Source organism: Dama dama, chromosome 21, assembly GCF_033118175.1.
Source record: "Dama dama isolate Ldn47 chromosome 21, ASM3311817v1, whole genome shotgun sequence".
Lineage (NCBI taxonomy): Eukaryota > Metazoa > Chordata > Mammalia > Artiodactyla > Cervidae > Dama > Dama dama.
The window spans coordinates 67,261,587-67,281,022 of record NC_083701.1 but is presented as its reverse complement, the minus strand read 5'-3'; the positions used below and the strand labels follow the sequence as shown (position 1 = coordinate 67,281,022).

The window sequence follows — 19,436 nt, the reverse complement described above, 5'->3', positions numbered from 1 at the left end:
TAACTGTTACTAAGCACCATGGGGACTTCCCTGTAGCCTCAGGTACTTTAGCAGCAACTAATTACTGGATGTAGCCAAATAAATATTTTTAGGTTGAGGTAGATGAACCTAGAGCCTATTATACAGAGTGAAATAAGTCAGAGAAAAACGAATATCGCTTATAAATGCATATATATGAAATCTAGAAAGAGGTTCAGATGAACCTATTTGCAGAGCGGCAATGGGGACGCAGACAGAAAAAGACTTGTGGACACAGTGTGGGAAGGAAAGGGTGGGACAAATTGAGATAGTATCACGGAAATATATATATTACCGTATGTAAAACATAGCCAGTGGAAATTTGCTATACTGGGAGCTCAAACCCAGTGCTCTGTGACAACATACGGGGGTGGGCTGGGGGAGGGAGGGGACAGATGTATGCCTATGACTGATTCATGTTGATGTATGACAGAAATCAGCATAATATTGTGATCAATTGTTCTCCAATTAAAAATAAATTTTTTAAAAATAAAAAAAATAAAAAAATTTTTTAAAACATTGTGGAAAAAAATAAGCTATATGGAAAAAGTAAAATATTCTAATATGAGAGAGGGGACTACTTTAGCAGTAGAAGATGGGGAGGGATATGGGATAGACTCAGAGAAGGTGCTATTTTATCTATTTCATATATTCAACAAACAGTAGGCCATCTGATGTGAAGAACTGACTCATTAGGAAATACCCTGATGCTGGGAAAGATTGAAGGAGGGAGGAGAAGGGGAGGACAGAGGATGAGATGATTGGATGGCGTCACCGACTCCATGGACGTGAGTTTGAGAAAGCTCTGGGAGTTGGTGATGGACAGGGAGGCCTGGTGTGCTGCAGTCCATGGGGTTGCAATGAGCGACTGAACTGCAGACATAATATGTAATAACATAAAAATTGCTGTCCTTCGGAGGTTAATTCTAGTGGGGGCACATAGGAAACAAACATGTTGGATAGTAGTAAAAACTCAGAGGAAAAATACAGGCAGCATGGGGGATGTGATGGGAAATACTGCATTAGATAGATCCTCAGGAACCTGTCTGGTGTGACATGAGCGGAGAACCATGAAGTGAGAGAACAAGCCCTGTGGATGAGGAGGGAAAAAATTCCAAGCAGAGGAACATTGGCATAGTTAACAGACATTGAGGAGATCAGGATGGCTGGAATAGAGTGAGTGGGAGAAGAGACAGCAGGAGGATGCATTTTAAAGTGATCAGCGCAACTGCTGTGTGGAGAAAAGATTCTAAGGGGGAGAGTGGAAGCAGGGAGTCCAGTTAGTAGACCAGTAGGTCCAGGTGAAAGATGATGGTGGACTGGAACAGGGCTATTGTGGCAGGCTTGTGGAGAAGTGGTTGCATTCAGGGCATATGCTGAAGGTAGAGCTGAAAGGATATGCTGATGGATTAGATGTGTGGGACAGGACAACCCAAAGGTGAGCAGCTAGATGAATGTTTGTCACTTACTGGAATGGGGAAGGTGAAGGGAAAAGTGGCTTCAGGGAAGGATGAAATCAAGAGTTGGTTTTAGACAAGCTAAATGTTAAAATGTGGGAGGAAATTTTAATAGGAAAACTTTAAATGTTCAGCAAATGTTCAGTTGAAAGGATTTTATAATAAACACTCATATACTCACTGCCTAAATTTCATCAACATTTTGCTAGGCTTGGTCTTTCCATGCCTCTTCTATCTATCATTCCATATTGTTTTTTGATGCTTTTCAAAAAAAAAAAAAAAAATGGGGGATATCAATTTGGGATAGTTTTAGTATTTAGGATACATTTTCCCTGGTGGCTCAGATGGTAAAGAATCTGCCTGCAATGCAGGAGACCTGGGTTCGATCCCTGGGTAAGGACAATCCCCTGGAGAAGGAAATGGCAACCCACTCCAGTATTCTTGCCTGGATACTTGCTTGGATACAACCCACAGGAGCCTGGCGGGCTACAGTCCATGGGGTCACAAAGAGTCAGACACAACTGAGTGACTCACACTTACTTACTTACTTCCCCCAAATACTTCAGCATGCATAGCATTAACAGACGTCAATATTTGTTTTTTGTTTTAATTGAAATATAGTTGATTTCTAGTATCAGTTTGTGGTGTACAACATAGTGACTCAATATTTTTAAAACCTGTTGTTCAGTGCTCGCTTCGGCAGCACATATACTAAAAATTGGAACGATACAGAGAAGATTAGCATGGCCCCTCCGCAAGGATGACACGCAAATTCGTGAAGCGTTCCATATTTTTAAAAGCAAAAATAAACAAATGGGACCTAATGAAACTTAAAAGATTTTGCAAAACAAAGGAAACTATAAGCAAGGTGAAAAGACAGCCCTCAGATTGGGAGAAAATAATAGCAAATGAAGAAACAGACAAAGGATTAATCTCAAAAATATACAAGCAACTCCTGAAGCTCAATTCCAGAAAAATAAATGACCCAATCAAAAAATGGGCCAAAGAACTAAACAGACATTTCTCCAAAGAAGACATACAGATGGCTAACAAACACATGAAAAGATGCTCAACATCACTCATCATCAGAGAAATGCAAATCAAAACCACAATGAGGTACCATTACACGCCAGTCAGGATGGCTGCTGTCCAAAAGTCTACAAGCAATAAATGCTGGAGAGGGTGTGGAGAAAAGGGAACCCTCTTACACTGTTGGTGGGAATGCAAACTAGTACAGCCGCTATGGAAAGCAGTGTGGAGATCTCTTAAAAAACTGGAAATAGAACTGCCATATGACCCAGCAATCCCACTTCTGGGCATACACACTGAGGAAACCAGATCTGAAAGAGACACGTGCACCCCAGTGTTCATCGCAGCACTGTTTATAATAGCTAGGACATGGAAGCAACCTAGATGCCCATCAGCAGACGAATGGATAAGGAAGCTGTGGTACATATACACCATGGAATATTACTCAGCCATTAAAAAGAATTCATTTGAATCAGTTCTAATGAGATGGATGAAACTGGAGCCTATTATACAGAGTGAAGTAAGCCAGAAAGATAAAGACCATTACAGCATACTAACACATATATATGGAATTTAGAAAGATGGTAATGATAACCCTAAATGCAAAACAGAAAAAGAGACACAGATGTACAGAACAGACCTTTGGACTCTGTGGGAGAAGGCGAGGGTGGGATGTTTCGAGAGAACAGCATCGAAACATGTATGTTATCTATAGTGAAACAGATCACCAGCCCAGGTTGGATGCATGAGACAAGTGCTCGGGCCTGGTGCACTGGGAAGACCCAGAGGGATCGGGTAGAGAGGGAGGTGGGCAGGGGGATCAGGATGGGGAATACATGTAAATCCATGGCTGATTCATGTCAATGTATGACAAAACCCACTACAATATTGTAAAGTAATTAGCCTCCAACTAATAAAAATAAATGAAAAAATAAATAAATAAAACCTGTTGTTCAGTCAGTCATGCCTGACTCTTTATAGCTTATACTCCATTTAAATTTATTATGCAACCTTTGTTATATCCCCTGTGCTGTACAATAGGGCACAGGGGATATAACATTGTGTTTTATTTATTTTATAATGGTAGTTTGTACCTACTAATTCCCTACCCCTATCTTGCCCCGCTACCCTCCCGCCTCCCCTCTGGTATCCACTAGTTCTCTGTATCTGAAAGAATATAACAGACTGTTTCTGTTTTGTCACATTCAGTTGTTTTGTTTTTTTAAGATTCCTCCACATAAGTCTTTCTCTGGTGTGTTTCACTAAGCATAATACCCTGTAGGTCCATTCACATTGTTGCAAATGGCAGCATTTCATTCTTTTTTTATGTCTGGGTAGTAGTATATATAGATATCCATCTTCATTCATCTATTGATGGGCACTTAGGTTGCTTCCATATGTTGGCTATTGTGAATAATGCTGCTATGAACTTGGAGTTGCCTGTACCTTTTTTGAATTAGTATTTTTGTTTTCTTTGGGTCTATCCCCAGCAGTGGAATTGCTGGATCATGTGTTAGTCCTGTTTTCAGTTTATGGAGGAAACTCCATGCTGTTTTCTGTAGTGGCCGCACCCATTTACATTCCCACCAACCATGTACTAGGTTACCTTTCCTCTACACCCTCACCAGCGTTTTGTTATTTGTAGACATTTTAATGACAGCCACTCTGACAGGTGTGAGTTGCCATCTCATTGTGATTTTTGATTTGCATTTCTCTGATGATTAGCGGTTTGAGCATCTTTTCATGTGCTTGTGGCCGTCTGTCTGTCTTCTTTGGAAAAGTGTCTTTTCAGCCTTCTGCTCATTTTTAATTGTGTGTGTGTGTGTGTGTGTTTTTTTTTTTTTTTTTTTTGGTTTGTTTGTTTTTATATTGAGTTGTATGAGCTGTTTATATATTTTGGTTATTAACCCCTTATCGGTCATATCATTTGCAAATATTTTCTCCCATTCAGTAGGTTGTCTTTTCATTTTGTTGATTGTTTCCTTTTCTGTGCAAAACCTTTTAAACTTAATTAGGCCCCTCTTGTTTATTTTTGCTTTTGTTTCTTTTGCCTCAGGCGAGAGATCCAAAAAAATATCGCTGCGATTTATGTCAAAGAGCATTCCGCCTGTATTCTCTTCTAGGAGTTTTAGGTATTTAGATCTTATATTTAGGCTTTTAATACATTTTTTAAAAGTTATTCTTTTATATACTGTTGTCCAGTTTTCCCAGTACTACTTATTGAAGAGATCGTCTTTTCTCCATTGTTCAATATTTGTTTAGTTTTTTCTTTGATAAAATTTCAGTGAAAAATACAAATATTAAGTATACATTGTTAACAGATACACTTGTGTAACCCAAACTCCTGACAAATTATAGACTATAACTGTCACTTCTGCAGTTTCCTTTTCTTGTTAATTCCCATTTTCACCATTTTACAGGCAGCCACTGTTCTTTTTTCCACCATAGATTGGTCATACTATGAATATATACTATGAATATATATACTATGAATGTATATGTGTTTGTATATATTATACGCAGAAATGGAATCTTGCATATACACTATTTTGTGTCTGGTTTCTTTCTTTTTTGTGGATAAGCATATTCATTTCTTTTTAGTAGTACCTAAGAGGTGAATTGCTGGGTATATGCTTCAGTTTTATAAAATAACCATCAGACGTTCTTCCAGAGGTTCATTGACAAAAGAATGCATGGATACATTGTGATATATTGTGTTATGGTTAAAATGAAGTAGAACCACATATGTCGACATATATAAATTTCAAAAACATAATGTTTGGTGTGAGGGGAAGCCAATTTTAGATCGAAACGTTCAGTATGATACCTTTATATCAAACTTGAAAGCTTGTGAAAGACATATTATATATCGTTATGGACACTTACACGGCAGTAGCATAAAAGCCAGCAAGCAATGATCAATTTCAGGCTACTGGTATCTCACGGGGTGTTGCAAAGATGAATGAGATCGCAGGGGTTCATAATTGGCTTCAGCTCTATGAGTAAACTTGTTTTTCTCCTTAAAAACATCTGAAGCAAATATGGTAAAGTGTTAAGATTTTATAAAGCTGGGTGCTGGATACATGTTTATTACATTAATCGCTGTAGTTTTTGGTTCTCTGGTTGCTAACTTGTATCTAAGTCGCTGCGCACCTCTAAGGGGCTGAGCCAGGACAGGGGAGCAGAGACGCTCGGTCCACTCCCACTGTGTCCCTACTGCGCCCCGCAGTTCAGGGGAAGCGCCTCAGAGCCCCCAGGGAAGATGCCTCTGACCTGCCCCCAGGAATTCAGCCTTGCGGAAGACTGCCAGGCCTGCTCTCCCCTCCTCGCTCCTAAATTTAGGCCTGTGACCTGGGCCTAGCTCTCCCTCCAATCCGTACTTAAAATTGAGCTCATTTTAAAGTATCCGTTCTGTTGGGTTGTTTTGGGTTTTTCCCTCAGTTACCCTAACCTGACATTTGTGCAGTTTCCCTTAGCCTGTCTTCCCCACTCTCCCTCTCTAATGATTTTTATTCATTTCCATTTTATCTTCACTTTTATTTCTCTGTATCTTCCACGGTGTCCTTCAGAGTGATGTCTCCTCTCTCTTGTGTTCCTGGTAACTTGGTTTTTGTTCTGAAACGTCTGGTATTTATTTTTCTTACACTTACTCCCTAAACCTGCCCACTCTCTGTCCTTGACCTGACCATCCCCTCCTTGAACCATTTCTGCTTTGTCAGCTCCCTGCTTAGCTGCCCCTGCCTCGTTACATTTCTAAAAATTCATCGTGGGACTTTGGGATAAAACTTGCTTCTGCTTTGCGGCCACATTTTTCTGTTGAGTTTTCTTAGCCTTCAGGGAAGTTTCGTTGCTCCTCTTCAGATTTTTCTTGTGACGGTACCTTTGTAGAGATGTGTTCCTGGCAGTGCCTTTGATTGAATGTTGACTTCTAACTTTTTATCATTTTGGAATGAGTCAGAATTTTCTAAAATGACTGTTAGCGAGAGAATCCCTTGACGGGAATGAGGGAGCTTTCCGCATTTCTCAGCTTAAGGCTTCCTGCCTCTGTCGCCTCTGTCGTGTAGCGTATCCTGACTTTGTGGCACCTTCGTGTATCGGGGCGTCCTCTCAGTTCAGAGCTGTAACCTGGCCCAGCTGAGTTCCTGTCGTTAGTCCGGGGCGCCCCTGGGTCCTCCCCCAGCCTCTGATTCCCAGGCATCCTGCCCCTTCCTGCCCGCCTGCTCTCCTCGCTTTCCTGAGCTGCAACTGTGGCTGCCCCAGTCACTCACAGATTTATTTCTTCCTCCCCAGCGTCCCTGCCCTCTTCCTCCTTAGTCCGGCTCACCCAGCTGTTCCCCCCGCCCCCAGGCCGAGCCCTCTCCTGGGCTGAAGTTTTTGCTGGGCATTGCTGGGACCGCAGGACGCTTGGACCGCTTCTGCCCTTCCCTGGGGCACCTGCTGAACCTCCCGTTATAGTTTCCCGTGTTTGTTGGGGGCTGGGGCGACACCGCACACCATACGAAGTCTGTGAAATTTCTCATCTCCTTGTTTTACTAAAGATGTAAACTTGTTGGTGTTTCACACCTCTGTTCTTCTTGCTCGGAATGATTTTCAGAAAAGTGGGAAAGATTCTGCACAAAACTGTCACCATGTACCCATCAGGCTGACCTAGCATCCTTGGCCAGGCATTCAAAGCCCTGCCCAGTCTGGCCTAGTTTCCCTCCGTGCTCTTGGATGTGACCCCGGCTCTGGGCAGACTCATCTCCCACCAACCCAGGAACTCACGGCGCACATGCCTTGCTCTCTGTTCCAGCCCATGTTCCCTTCAGGACCTCTTCATGGTAGCTGTTGTTTTTGGTGTCCCAGCATGTTATTTCTTCCCCCTCTCTATGTACCCACTAACAGGGATAGATGTGTAAACCCAGTATGTTAATCATAGTTCCCTTTCCCTGGGCAGCAGTCTAAGGGAAAGCTGAATGGCCCACACAGGGCCAAAGTCCCTCCCTGACTTCCTTTCGCTGGAGCTAGCTGACGCCTGCCTCTTGCCTCTGGGGTCACTGTGTCAAAGAACGTTCATCTGGAAGAACACACCATCTGCAAAATTACAGGACGTGGTGACACACAGGGAGAGCTTCCTTAAGTCCTGGATCCACCGAGGTTCCTGGTGACATAAGCCAGGCCGCCACAGTTTAGCTTAAGTGCAGCTGAACGAATCCTGACAAATATGCCTTATTGTGTTCTCCCATTGTCCTGGTGTTTTTATCTATCGTAGCACACATTACACCGTATCATAGTTGTAATTGCCTGTTTATTTGTGTGTGTCTCCCACCGAAAGCCCTTTGCTGCAAGCTCCACACTGCTCACCTGGGTGCCTGACCAGCATTGGGCCGTCAATAAATACTCAGTTGAAACTTCATTTTTGCCTTTCCTAATTCTTCCTGTTACTCACGGTCTCCGCCTCCGAGTTCTTTGTGCAGCATTACACATCAAATCCAAGAATCTACGTAAAATGTCCCGGATGAAGCAGGTTCTCATCAGAGCTGCAGCCTCCCCTTCCCTAGTTAACTCGAGCCAGAAGTGATGTCATCCTGTATCTCCTTTAATTAAATGGTATCCACTCACACTGTCTTCAAAGAGAGATGCAAATGACCTGTAGCTGATATAAGTTTTCAAGTGTGATTGTAGATGCCAGAAGCAAGGACCTGGTACCGTGTTACATGTAAAAGAATCCACAGTTATTGAATGAAGAGCTGCGTGCAGCGCAGTGATCAATACTTCAGAGGTCAGAGGGCAGCTGGTAGTGTTATTGGCTGTGGAGTCGTTTTGTCAAGTGAGTCACCGGGTAAATTCAGAGGAGCCTGAAAGAAGGATGAAGCTGAGTCACACTTTAGCAGAATGGGTGAAAGCTGTTTGAAAATCTAATTAAGCCAGAACAACTGACCACAGCTGAAAAATAGTTGCGGTTATTTTCTCCACCCAGACATCTCATTCCTTAGTAAAGGCGGTTAACTCGTCCAGGCTCAATAGTTGGAAGGAGAAATGAGACATGAGGGGGACATGGCAGAGTTCATGATGTCTCCCATCCTGAGTGTAGCCCAAGAAGAGGCCCGCAGCCCTGGGTCCAGAACATGTTCATACCTCTCACAGCAGCCTCATACTTCTCTCTGACTGTGTCTTACATATGTAATTAAAACATATATATATATATATATATGTTAGTCGCTCAGTTGTGTCCAACTCTGCAACCCCATGGACTGTAGCCCGCCAGGCTTCTCTGTCCGTGGAATTCTCCAGGCAAGAACACTGGAGTGGGTTGCCATTTCCTTCTCCAGGGGATCGTCCGAACCCAGGGATCAAACCTGGATCTCCCAAATTGCAGGCAGATTCTTCACCATCTGAGCCACCAGGGAAGTCATATGTACTCATATAATTAGTGATAGTCTGGTTGATTCAACTCTTCTGGTGGATTGTAAGCTTCAGAAGGCCAGAGACCTGGTCTGTCTAGTGCAGAGCTCAGCCTCCCAACACCTAGAACAGTGCCTGGTCCATAGGTCTGGGGCTATAGTAGGAGCTCCGTACATATTTTTTGAATTCATATCTACAATACTGGACACAGCTTGTTTGCCTTTTATGTATCTTGTTAAAATGTTTACATGTCCAGATTTCCTTGTCTGATGCAGATGTTAAAAGAACATCTTCAGGTCCAAGTCCTGTCATGTCAGTGACCTCCAGCATTTCACTAAAGTATCTCCAGTGCTTAAAACAGAAGACATTCTTTTAATATTTTCAGAAAGAATGATCTAAGTATCTGATTAGTGAAGTTTAAACTAAGGGAAGAAATGTGAACAAGTGGCTCAGACTTAGTAAGAATGTTCTGCTGGGTTTGTTTTAACCTGTGCAGTTTAAAAGTACCCTCTCAAATGCTTAAATCTTACAGCAACACTGTGAGGTTTATTTTGTCAGTTTTATACATAAGGGAAGTCTCAGAGGAATCACAGCACTTGTCTAAGATCACATAGCTGGCAGGTTGGGACCTGAACCCTAGACTGCAAATTGTACGACCTTTCAACTTTTTCATAGATACCACTTAGAGATGAGATGAAATTATCAGAAAACTATCAACATTTTATCATTGGAATTATAGAATCTTAGAGTCGGAAGTGGCCTTCCACATCAGAAATTCCAAACCCCTCTCTCGTTTTTCAAAATGGAAAAAGAAGTTTTGGAGAACTTTTGTGAGCTGTCCAGAGGCACGCCTCCGGTTTGAGCCGTGATTCAGCGGATGGCAGCCCCTCCACACTGGCCTCCGGCTGGTCGTCAGATTTCTCTCGCAGTTGGAGACGGTGGGCCCAGCTGCGGGAGGCCGAGCTCTGTCTGCTTTCTTGTATCAGAGGCTCCAGACACCCCGCCCTCTCTTACAGGAGCCTGGCCCTCGCTGGAGGAAACTGTTTTTTTTTTTCCTATTTTGTCATTTCTTTTTCTTCTTTCTTATTTACCCTGCAGGTGAGGGGCGAAGGCTGTAAAAGAGGCATCTGGTCTTCAGTGTTCCTTACCCCCTCCCCCGTAAGACCTGGTTTTGATACAGCCTTTGAGAGTTGATAAGAATGACCCCACTTACCTCTTCATTTATTTAGTGTTATTATTGAACCATTCACACCTCAGAGTCCATTTGTGTCTTCCTTTCTTTCTCTGATGCCCTGGGTATAGACCCTACTGTCTTAACTGTGGGTGGGCTTTGCCCAGAATCCAACAGACCTTGCCCCTGTCTTGCAGGGATAACTACCAGCCTTCAAGGCAGATTGCATTGTTTGGCCTTGCACGTCACTCTTTTTTATGAGTCAAACCCTGATAACAGAAGAGCACAGATCTAAATTTTACCAGTAATCAAACAAATGCAATGAAATACCATTTTTGACTATCAAATAGGCAAAATATTATATCAGAGACCTTGGTAGTGTATCTGGCAAGAGGTGAGAAAATGAGCGCTCATCCATTGCTGCTTTAAGTATGAATTGCTGTTCCTTTTGGGGCATACAGCCAGCTACCTATTAAAAAATACAGAGATTACATCCAGTAATGTCATTTTTGTTTCATTTATCCTGTGGAAATCAAGGGTCCAGTTTGTAAGGTTCTATGTCCGAGGAAGTTTACTAAAGCTCAGTTTTTTGTGACTGCAAAAAAACTAAAGACAGTTTGAATTTCTGTCAGAAGATGTTGAATAAATTATGGTTTATCTGTAATACAGAATATAGCATGCAGTTATTTTTTAATGAGTTAGGATTATATGTATACTCTTGTAAAACTGTCTATATTACATAAATATAGACATAAAGTAATGGAGTAACATTAATGGGTTGATCTTACCTTTGGAAAAAACCAAATCTCTGTGTGTGTGTATTGTTGCTGCTGTGGTCATCAGTCACTAAGCTGTGTCCGACTCTGTGACCGCATGCACTGTAGCAGGCCAGGCTCCTCTGTCTTCCACTGTTTTCCTGACTTTGCTCAAACTTTGCTCAAATTCACGTCCATTGAGTTAGTGATCCTAACTTTCTCATCCTCTGCCGCCCCCTTCTTTTGCTTTCAATCTTTCCCAGCATCAGAGTCTTTTCTAGTAAGTCAGCTCTTTGCATCAGGTAGCCAAAGTATTGGCGCTTTAGCTTCAACATCAATCCTTCCAATGAACATTCAGGGTTGATTTCCTTTAGGATTAGTTGGTTTGATCTTGCAGAGTAAGGGACTCTCAAGAGTCATTTCTAGCACCACAATGTGAAAACTTCAATTCTTCGGCACTCAGCCTCTTTATGTTCCAACTCTCACATCTGTACATGACTAATGGAAAAACCATAGCTTTGTTTATACAAACTTTTGTCAGCCAAGTCATGTCTGCTTTTTAATATGCTATCTAGGTTTGATTTGTCATAGCTTTCCTTCCAAGGAGCAAACACCTTTTAACTTGATGGCTGTAGTCATCATCTGCAGTGATTTTGGAGCCAGGGAAAATAAAGTCTGTCACTGTTTCTACTTTTTCTTCTATTTGCCAAGAAGTGATGGGACCAGATGCTGTGATCTTAGTTTTTTTAATGTGGAGTTTCAAGCCAGCTTTTTCACTCTTCTCTTTCACCTTCATCAAGAGGCTCTTTTAGTTCCTCTTTGTTTTTTGCCATTAGTGTTATCATTTGTATATCTGAGGTTGTTGATATTTCTCCCAGCAATCCTGATTCCAGCTTGTGATTCATTCAGCCCAGCGTTTCTCAGGATGTGCTCTGCATATAAGTTAAATAAGCAGGGTGATGATGTACAGCTTTGACTCATTCCTTTCCCAATTTAAACCAGTCCATTGTTCCACATCTGGTTCTAACTGTGGCTTATTGACCTGCACACAGGTTTCCCAGGAGACAGGTAAGTTGATTTGATATTCCCATCTCTTAAGAATTTTCCATAGTTTTTGTGATCCACACAGACAAAGGCTTTAGTATAGTCAGTGAAGCAGAAGTAGATATTTTTCTGGAACCCCCTTGCTTTCTCCATAATCCAATGAATGTTGGCAGTTTGATCTCTAGTTCATCTGCCTTTTAGACACCCAGCTTGTACACTTGGAAGTTCTCAGTGCACATATTGTTGAATCTCAGCTTGAAAGATTTTGAGCATCATCTTGCTAGCATGTGAAATGAGCACAGTTGTGTGGTAGTTGGTGGCTCAGACGGTAAAGATTCTGACGGCACTGCAGGAGACTTGGTTCCTATCTCTGGGGCAGGAAGATCCCCTGGAAATGGAAATGGCAACCCACTGCAGTATTCTTGCTTGGAAAATTCCATGCACAGAGGAGCCTGGCAGGCTACAGTATATGGGGTCACAAAGAGTCAGACATGACTGAACAACTAACACTTTCACCCTTTGGACATTCTTTGGCATTGCCCTTCTTTGGAAGTGGAGTGAAAGCTGACCTTTCCAGTTTTGTGGTCACTGCTGAGTTTTCCAAATTTGCTGACGTATTGAGTATAACACTTCAATAGCATCATCTTTCAACATTTTAAATAGCTCAGCTGGAATTCTGTCACCTCCACTAGCTTTGTTCTTAGTAATGCTTCCTAAAGCCCACTTGACTTCACACTCCAAGATGTCTGGCTCTAGGTGAGTGGCTACACCATTGTGGTTATCCAAGTTATTAAGACCTTTCTTTTTTAGTTTTTCTGTGTATTCATGCCACCTCTTTCTAATCTCTTCTGCTTCTGTTAGGTCCTGTCCTTTATCATGCCCATCCTTGCATGAAATGTTCCCTTGATATCTCCAGTTTTCTTGAAGAGACCTCTTGTCTTTCCCATTCCATTGTGTTCCTCTATTTCTTTTCACTATTTATTTAAGAAGGCCTTCTTTTCTCTCCTTGCTATTCAGTTGGGTATATGTTTCCCTTTCTCTCTTGCCTTCTACTTCTCTTCCTTTCTCAATTATTTGTAAAGCCTCTTTGAACAACCGCGTTGCCTTCTTGAATTTCTTTTCCTTTGGGATTGTTTTGGTCACTGCCTCCTATATAATGTTACAAACTCCCATCCATAGTTCTTTAGGCACTCTGTCTACCAGAGTCCAACCCCTTGAATCTATTCATCACCGCCATTATATAATCATAAGGAATGATTTAGGTCATACCTGAGTGACCTAGTGGTTTTCCCTACTTTCTTCAATTTAACCCCGACTTTTGCAATAAGGAGCTGATAATATGAGTTACAGTCAGGTCCAGTTCTTGTCTTTACTCACTGTACAGAGCTTCTCCATCTTTAGCTGCAAAAGACATAATCAGTCTGATTTCAGTATTGACCATCTGGTGATGTTCATGTGTGGAGTCTCTTGTGTTGTTGGAAAAGGTTTGCTATGACCAGTGTGTTCTCTTAACAAAACTCTGTTAGCCTTTCTCCTGGTTCATTTTGTGGTCTAAGGCCAAACTTACCTGTTATTCCAGATATCTTGTGACTTCCTAGTTTTGCATCCTAATCACCTATGATGAAATGGACAGATTAATGATGCATCCCAATAAACCCATCATAAAAAGTTAAAAATACATTTAATACACCTAATCTTCTGAACTTCATAGCTTCAGGACAGAAATAAAGGACAGAAATGGTATAGATCTAACAGAAGCAGAAGATATTAAGAAGAGGTGGCAAGAATACACAGAAGAACTATACAAAAAAGATCTTCATGACCCAGATAACCACAATGGTGTGATCACTCACCTAGACTCAGACATCCTGGAGTGTGAAGTCAAGTGGGCCTTAGGGAGCATCACTATGAACAAAGCTAGTAGAGGTGATAGAATTCCAGTTGAGCTCTTTCAAATCCTTAAAAATGATGCTGTGAAAGTACTACACTCAATATGCCAGCAAATTTGGAAAAGTCAGCAGTGGCCACAGGACTGGAAAAGGTCAGTTTTCATTCCAATCCCAAAGAAAGGCAATCCCAAAGAATTCTCAAACTACCACACTCATCTCACACACTAGTAAAGTAATGCTCAAAATTCTCGAAGCCAGACTTCAACATTACGTGAACTGGGAACTTTCAGATGTTCAAGCTGGATTTAGAAAAGGTAGAGGAACCAGAGATCAAATTGCCAATATCCATTGGATCATCGAAAAAAGCAAGGGAGTTCCAGAAAAATATCTACCTGTGCTTTATTGACTACGCCAAAAGTTTTGACTGTGTGGATCACAACAAACTGTGGAAAATTCTTCAAGAGATGGGAATACCAGACCACCTGACCTGCCTCCTGAGGAATCTGTAAGCAGGTCAAGAAGCAACAGTTAGAACTGGACATGGAACAACAGACTATTTGAAAATTGGGAAAGAAGTACGTCAAGGCTGTATATTGTCACCCTGCTTATTTAACTTATATGCAGAGTCAGTTCAGTTCAGTCACTCAGTCATGTCCAACTCTTTGCGACCCCATGAACCGCAGCGTGCCAGCCCTCCCTATCCATCACCAACTCCTGGAGAGTACATCATGTGAAATGCCAGGCTGGATGAACTACAAGCTGGAATCAAGATTGCCAGGAGAATATCAATAACCTCAGATATGCAGATGACACCACCCTTATGGCAGAGTGGAGAAGAACTAAAGAGCCTCTTGATGAAGGTGAAAACAGAGAGTGAAAAAGTTGGCTTAAAACTCAACATTCAGAAAACTAAGATCATGGCATCTGGTCCCATCACTTCATGGGAAATACATGGGGAAACAATGGAAACAGTGACTTTATTTTTGGGGGTTCCACGATCACCACAGATGGTGATTGCAGCCATGAAATTAAAAGATGCTTGCTCCTTGGAAGAAAAGCAATGACATACCTAGATAGCATGTTAAAAAGCAGAGACATTACTTTGCCGACAAAGTTCTGTATAGTCAAAGCTATAGTTTTTTCCAATAGTCATGTATGGATGTGAGAGTTGGACTATAAAGAAAGCTGAGTACCAAAGAATTGATGCTTTTGAACTGTGGTGTTGGAAAAGACTCTTGATAGTCCCTTGGACTGCAAGGAGATCAAACCAGTCCATCCTAAAGGAAATCCATCCTGAATATTCATTGGAAGGACTGATGCTGAAGCTGAAAGTCCAATACTTTGGCCAACTGATGCAAAGAACTGACTCATTGGAAAAGACCCTGATGCTAGGAAAGATTGAAGGCAGGAGGAGAAGAGTCCGAAAGAGGATAAGATGGTTGAATGGCATCACCGACTCAATGGACATGAGTTTGAACAAGCTCTGAGAGTTTATGATGGACAGGGAAGCCTGGGGTGCTGCAGTCCATGGAGTCACAAAGAGTCAGACACAACTGAGCCACTGAACTGAGTCTTCTGAACTTCATAGCTTCATGTCGCCTACCTGAAACATGCTCAGAACACTGCCATTAGCCTACAGTTGGGCAAAGTTGATATAAACCCTATTTTATAATAAAGTGTTGAATGTCCATGTAATTTACTAAATACTGAAAGTGACCACTGGAATAGTTTTCTGGGTACAGGATGATTGTAAGGGCATTGGCTGTTTACCCTCCTAATGGTGTGACTAGCTGTGGTCTGTGGTTTGAGAGTATCAGATCGCATGTCGTGAACCTGAGAAAAGATCAACCTTCAGCATTTGAGTAGAGACTCTACTGAATGCTTATCACTCTTGAGCCGTACTGTAAAGTCTAAAGTTGGCAGTGGAGCCGTAGTAAGTCAGGCACCATCAGTAGGTGACTATGGAGAGGGAGATGGCAGGATACCAACTCTGCTAATGAAACTTATGCTTCGAGGGCAGACAGAAAGTGGAAGGAGACATCAGCATATCTGTGTTGTTTGTCTTGTTATAACAAGCATGCAATGAGTTTATGATTTTTTTTAATAAAGTGAAAAAAATTTTGAGAGAATAGGTTTGAGACATAGACAGATGGCTTATAATCTAGTTTTTGTCACTTAATAGTTGTGAGAGATTAGGTAAAGTATTTAACCTCAGTCCTCATCTGTAAAGGACTTCCCTGGTGGCTCAGACAATAAAGAATCCACCTGCAACACGGAAGACCTGGGTTTGATCCCTGGGTTGGGAAGATCCCCTGGAGAAGCGAACAACTACCCACTCCTGTATTCTGGCCTGGAAAATTCCATGGACAGAGAAGCCTGGCAGGCTACACAGTCCATGGCGTTCTCAAAGAGTTGGACACGACCGAGCAACTTTGCCTTTCACTCATCTGTAAAAGGGGAGTAATACCTACATCTCCTTGTGTGATTAAAGGCAGTAACATATGCAAAGCAGACTGTAATCCCTCTGTAAATGTTAGTTTGTTTTTCCCTCTATACACACAATTTATAGTAGAATATTGAAACACAAGCAAAATATGTTGGCTATGGTACCAGTGTGTGTTATCCTGATGTGCGCGATGTGGCATTGGCCTACCAAAGGGGTGATACAGTGGCTCTGCTTGCTCCCCTTAGTCCTTATAGAGATGAAGAATAATGTACAATGGCGCCATGCCTCTCTGGTGTTATTTACCTGGTGCCTCAGTTACAAGTAACCCAGCTGCAACCTAGAGAGGAAGGAAGAGGGCCTCTGAATAGCCAAAACAGATGTCTGACAGTCAGGCTCCTATGCGATCATTTATTCTTACTTTAGATAACCCGAACAAGCTTTGCCAGTAATGATGCTATGGCAGTTACCCTGAGAGCAGACAGGAGGGTCTGAGCCCAGGCGTGCATGGAAGACTAAAATGCGAACACAAGTACTCAGGAAGCCAGATGGTCTGGGGCTAGGCCCTGTTTTCACAATGAATAACTGGTCTTCATAATGACGATGCTGAATTATTAGGGAGAAATTAATTCATGCTTCATATAATCTTGTAAAGGCCCCTAATTAGAGGCAGAGTCTGACGTAGCAAACGATGGTCAAATATGTTAATATTTCTGTAGTGAAGTATTTATTAGGACAAATAGTGGGTAGCTTATTTAAATAACAAAATCACCAACATGAAATAGTGGGATGAATACAGAATGTAAATACTCTAGTAGTCTTATTTCTAAGAAAACATTTTATAAATCTTTCAATATACACAGGTTTGAATTCAGCTAAATATGCCTGTGCAAAGACAAACGTGAACATCCGTCGCCCCTGGTTGCTTGAGCGTCTTAGGGGAGGAACCTCAGTGCCTGTCACCAGCAGCAGCCGGAGCGCCCCCTGATGGCAGGAGCAGAACTAAGGGCCATTTTAAGTACTTTTCTTCAGGTCAAATGCTTTGTTAATTTAGGTTTCCATCTTAGCAGTCCCTCTTAAATTGTGAAAACCACCATAAGCTCACGCTCATTGATAAATGCGGCATGGTTCAAGGCTAGCCCCTGACTAATCACACATTTTCACCATCTCATGTAGGGCTGTTTTTTTCCACCTGTGTTTACAAATTCATCTCCATCATCACTGTTATCCTCATGATTATCTATATTTAAAGCCATTTCACACGGTCATTAGGATAGCTACTATCAGAAAACCAAATGACAGGTATTGGAAAGGATGCAGAGAGATTGGAACACCTGTGCACTGCTGGTGGGAATGTAAAATGGTGTCATCACTGCAAAAGTGTGTGACAGTTGCTCAAAAAATTAAAAATAGAATTACTATATAATCCAGCAATCCTACTTCTGGCTGTATACTAAAAAGAATTTAAAACTGGGTCTCAGAGGTATTTGTACCCCCATTTTCATGGCAGCACTATTTTCATTAGCTAAGACATGGAAGCAACTCAAGTATCTGTCACTGATGCATGGATAAGCAAATTGTAGTATATACATACAAGTCAGCCTTAAAAAAAGAAGGAAATTCTGCAATATGCTACAGTATGCATGAACTTTGAGGACATTAGGCTAAATGAAATATGCCAGCCACAAAAAAGACAAATACTATATGATTCCACTCACTTGAGGTACTTGTTGTTGTTCAGTCGCTTAGTCATGTCCAACTCTCGCAACCCCATGGACTGCAGCATGACAGGCTTCCCTGTCCTTCACTACCTCCCAGAGCTTGCTCTAACTCATGTCCATCAAGTCAGTGATGCCATCCAACCATCTCATCCTCTGTTGTCCCCTTCTCCTCCTGCCGTCAATCTTTCCCAGCATCAGGGTCTTTTCTAATGAGTCAGATCTTCACATCCGGTGGCTAAAGTATTGGAGCTTCAGCTTCAGCATCAGTCCTTCCAATGAATATTCAGAATTGATTTCCTTTAAGATTGACTGATTTCACCTCCTTGCAGTTCATGGGATTCTCAATGTCTTCTCCAAAACCATAGTTCGAAGGTATCGATTTCTTCGGCGCTCAGCCTTTTTTTATTGTCCAACTCACATCTGTACATGACTACTGAAAAAATCACAGCTTTGACTATACAGACCTTTGTCGGCAAAGTAATGTCTTTGCTTTTTAATACCCCATCTAGGTTTGTTATTGCTTTTCTTCCAAGGAGCAAGCATCTTTTAATTTCATGGCTGCAGCCACTGTCCACAGTGATTTTGGAGCCCAAGAAAACAAAGTCTGTCACTGTTTCCATTGTTTTCCCATGTATTTGCCATGAAGTGATGGGACTGGCTGCCATCTTCGTTTTTTGATTGTTGAGTTCTAGGCCAGCTTTTTTTCACTCTCCTCTTTCAACTTCATCAAGAGACTCTTTAATTCCTTGAGATACTTAGAGTAGTCCAAATCATAAACACAGAAATTATAATGGTGGTTACCAGGGGCTGAGAGGAGGGAAGTCTGGGGAGTTAGTGTTTGTAGGTAAAGAGTTTAAGTTTTACAAGATGAAAAGAGTTTTGGGGATGGATGATATGGTGATGGCTGTGCAGCAGTGTAACTGTATTTTAATACCACTGAATTGTACACTTAAAAATGGTTAAGATGGAAATTCCCTGGTGGTCCAGTGGTTAGGACTCTGTGCTTTCATCGCAGGGGACACAGGTTCAGTCCCTGGTCAGGGAATTAAGATCCTGCATGCTGTGTGGTGCAGCCAAATAAACAAAACACCAGTCCTTAAAAAAAAAAAAGATTTAGCAAATATTCACTTACAAAAAAATAGTTAAGATGATAAATTTTATGATGTGTAATTTTACCACACACACAAAAAAATGCATTCACACACACACACACAAAGCCGCTTCAGCGTTTTCTCACTCACGACATGCCCAACGGAAGTATCGTCATCAACGTGGAGTGTTTCTTTGATGTCAGTTCATACTTTTAGCTCATAAACTTTGAGCAAAAAGTAGTCTTCTCATTAGTGATAGGAAATCCTTTAAAGTATTCGTCGCTGGATTTTGCTTCAAACATCACTGTAGACCAAAAAATACAAGCATTATTAAAAATAGACTTTTAATTTTGAATAATCTTAGATTTTCAGAAAAATTGCAAAGATAGTATGGAGTTCCCATATACCCTGAGCCCATCTTCCACTAATGTTAA

At 41.7% G+C, this 19,436-nt stretch overlaps 2 non-coding genes across 2 annotated transcripts; both read left to right on the top strand.

Annotated features, from left to right (window-relative positions):
* Positions 1-2,162: 2,162 nt before the first annotated feature.
* On the top strand, positions 2,163-2,270 carry LOC133042954 (U6 spliceosomal RNA). Its single transcript, XR_009689648.1, has one exon. It is a non-coding gene; the product is annotated as a U6 spliceosomal RNA (small nuclear RNA).
* A 16,613-nt stretch (positions 2,271-18,883) lies between these two features.
* TRNAE-UUC (transfer RNA glutamic acid (anticodon UUC)) lies at positions 18,884-18,956 on the top strand. The gene has a single exon. It is a non-coding gene; the product is annotated as a tRNA-Glu (tRNA).
* The last annotated feature ends 480 nt before the right edge of the window (positions 18,957-19,436 follow it).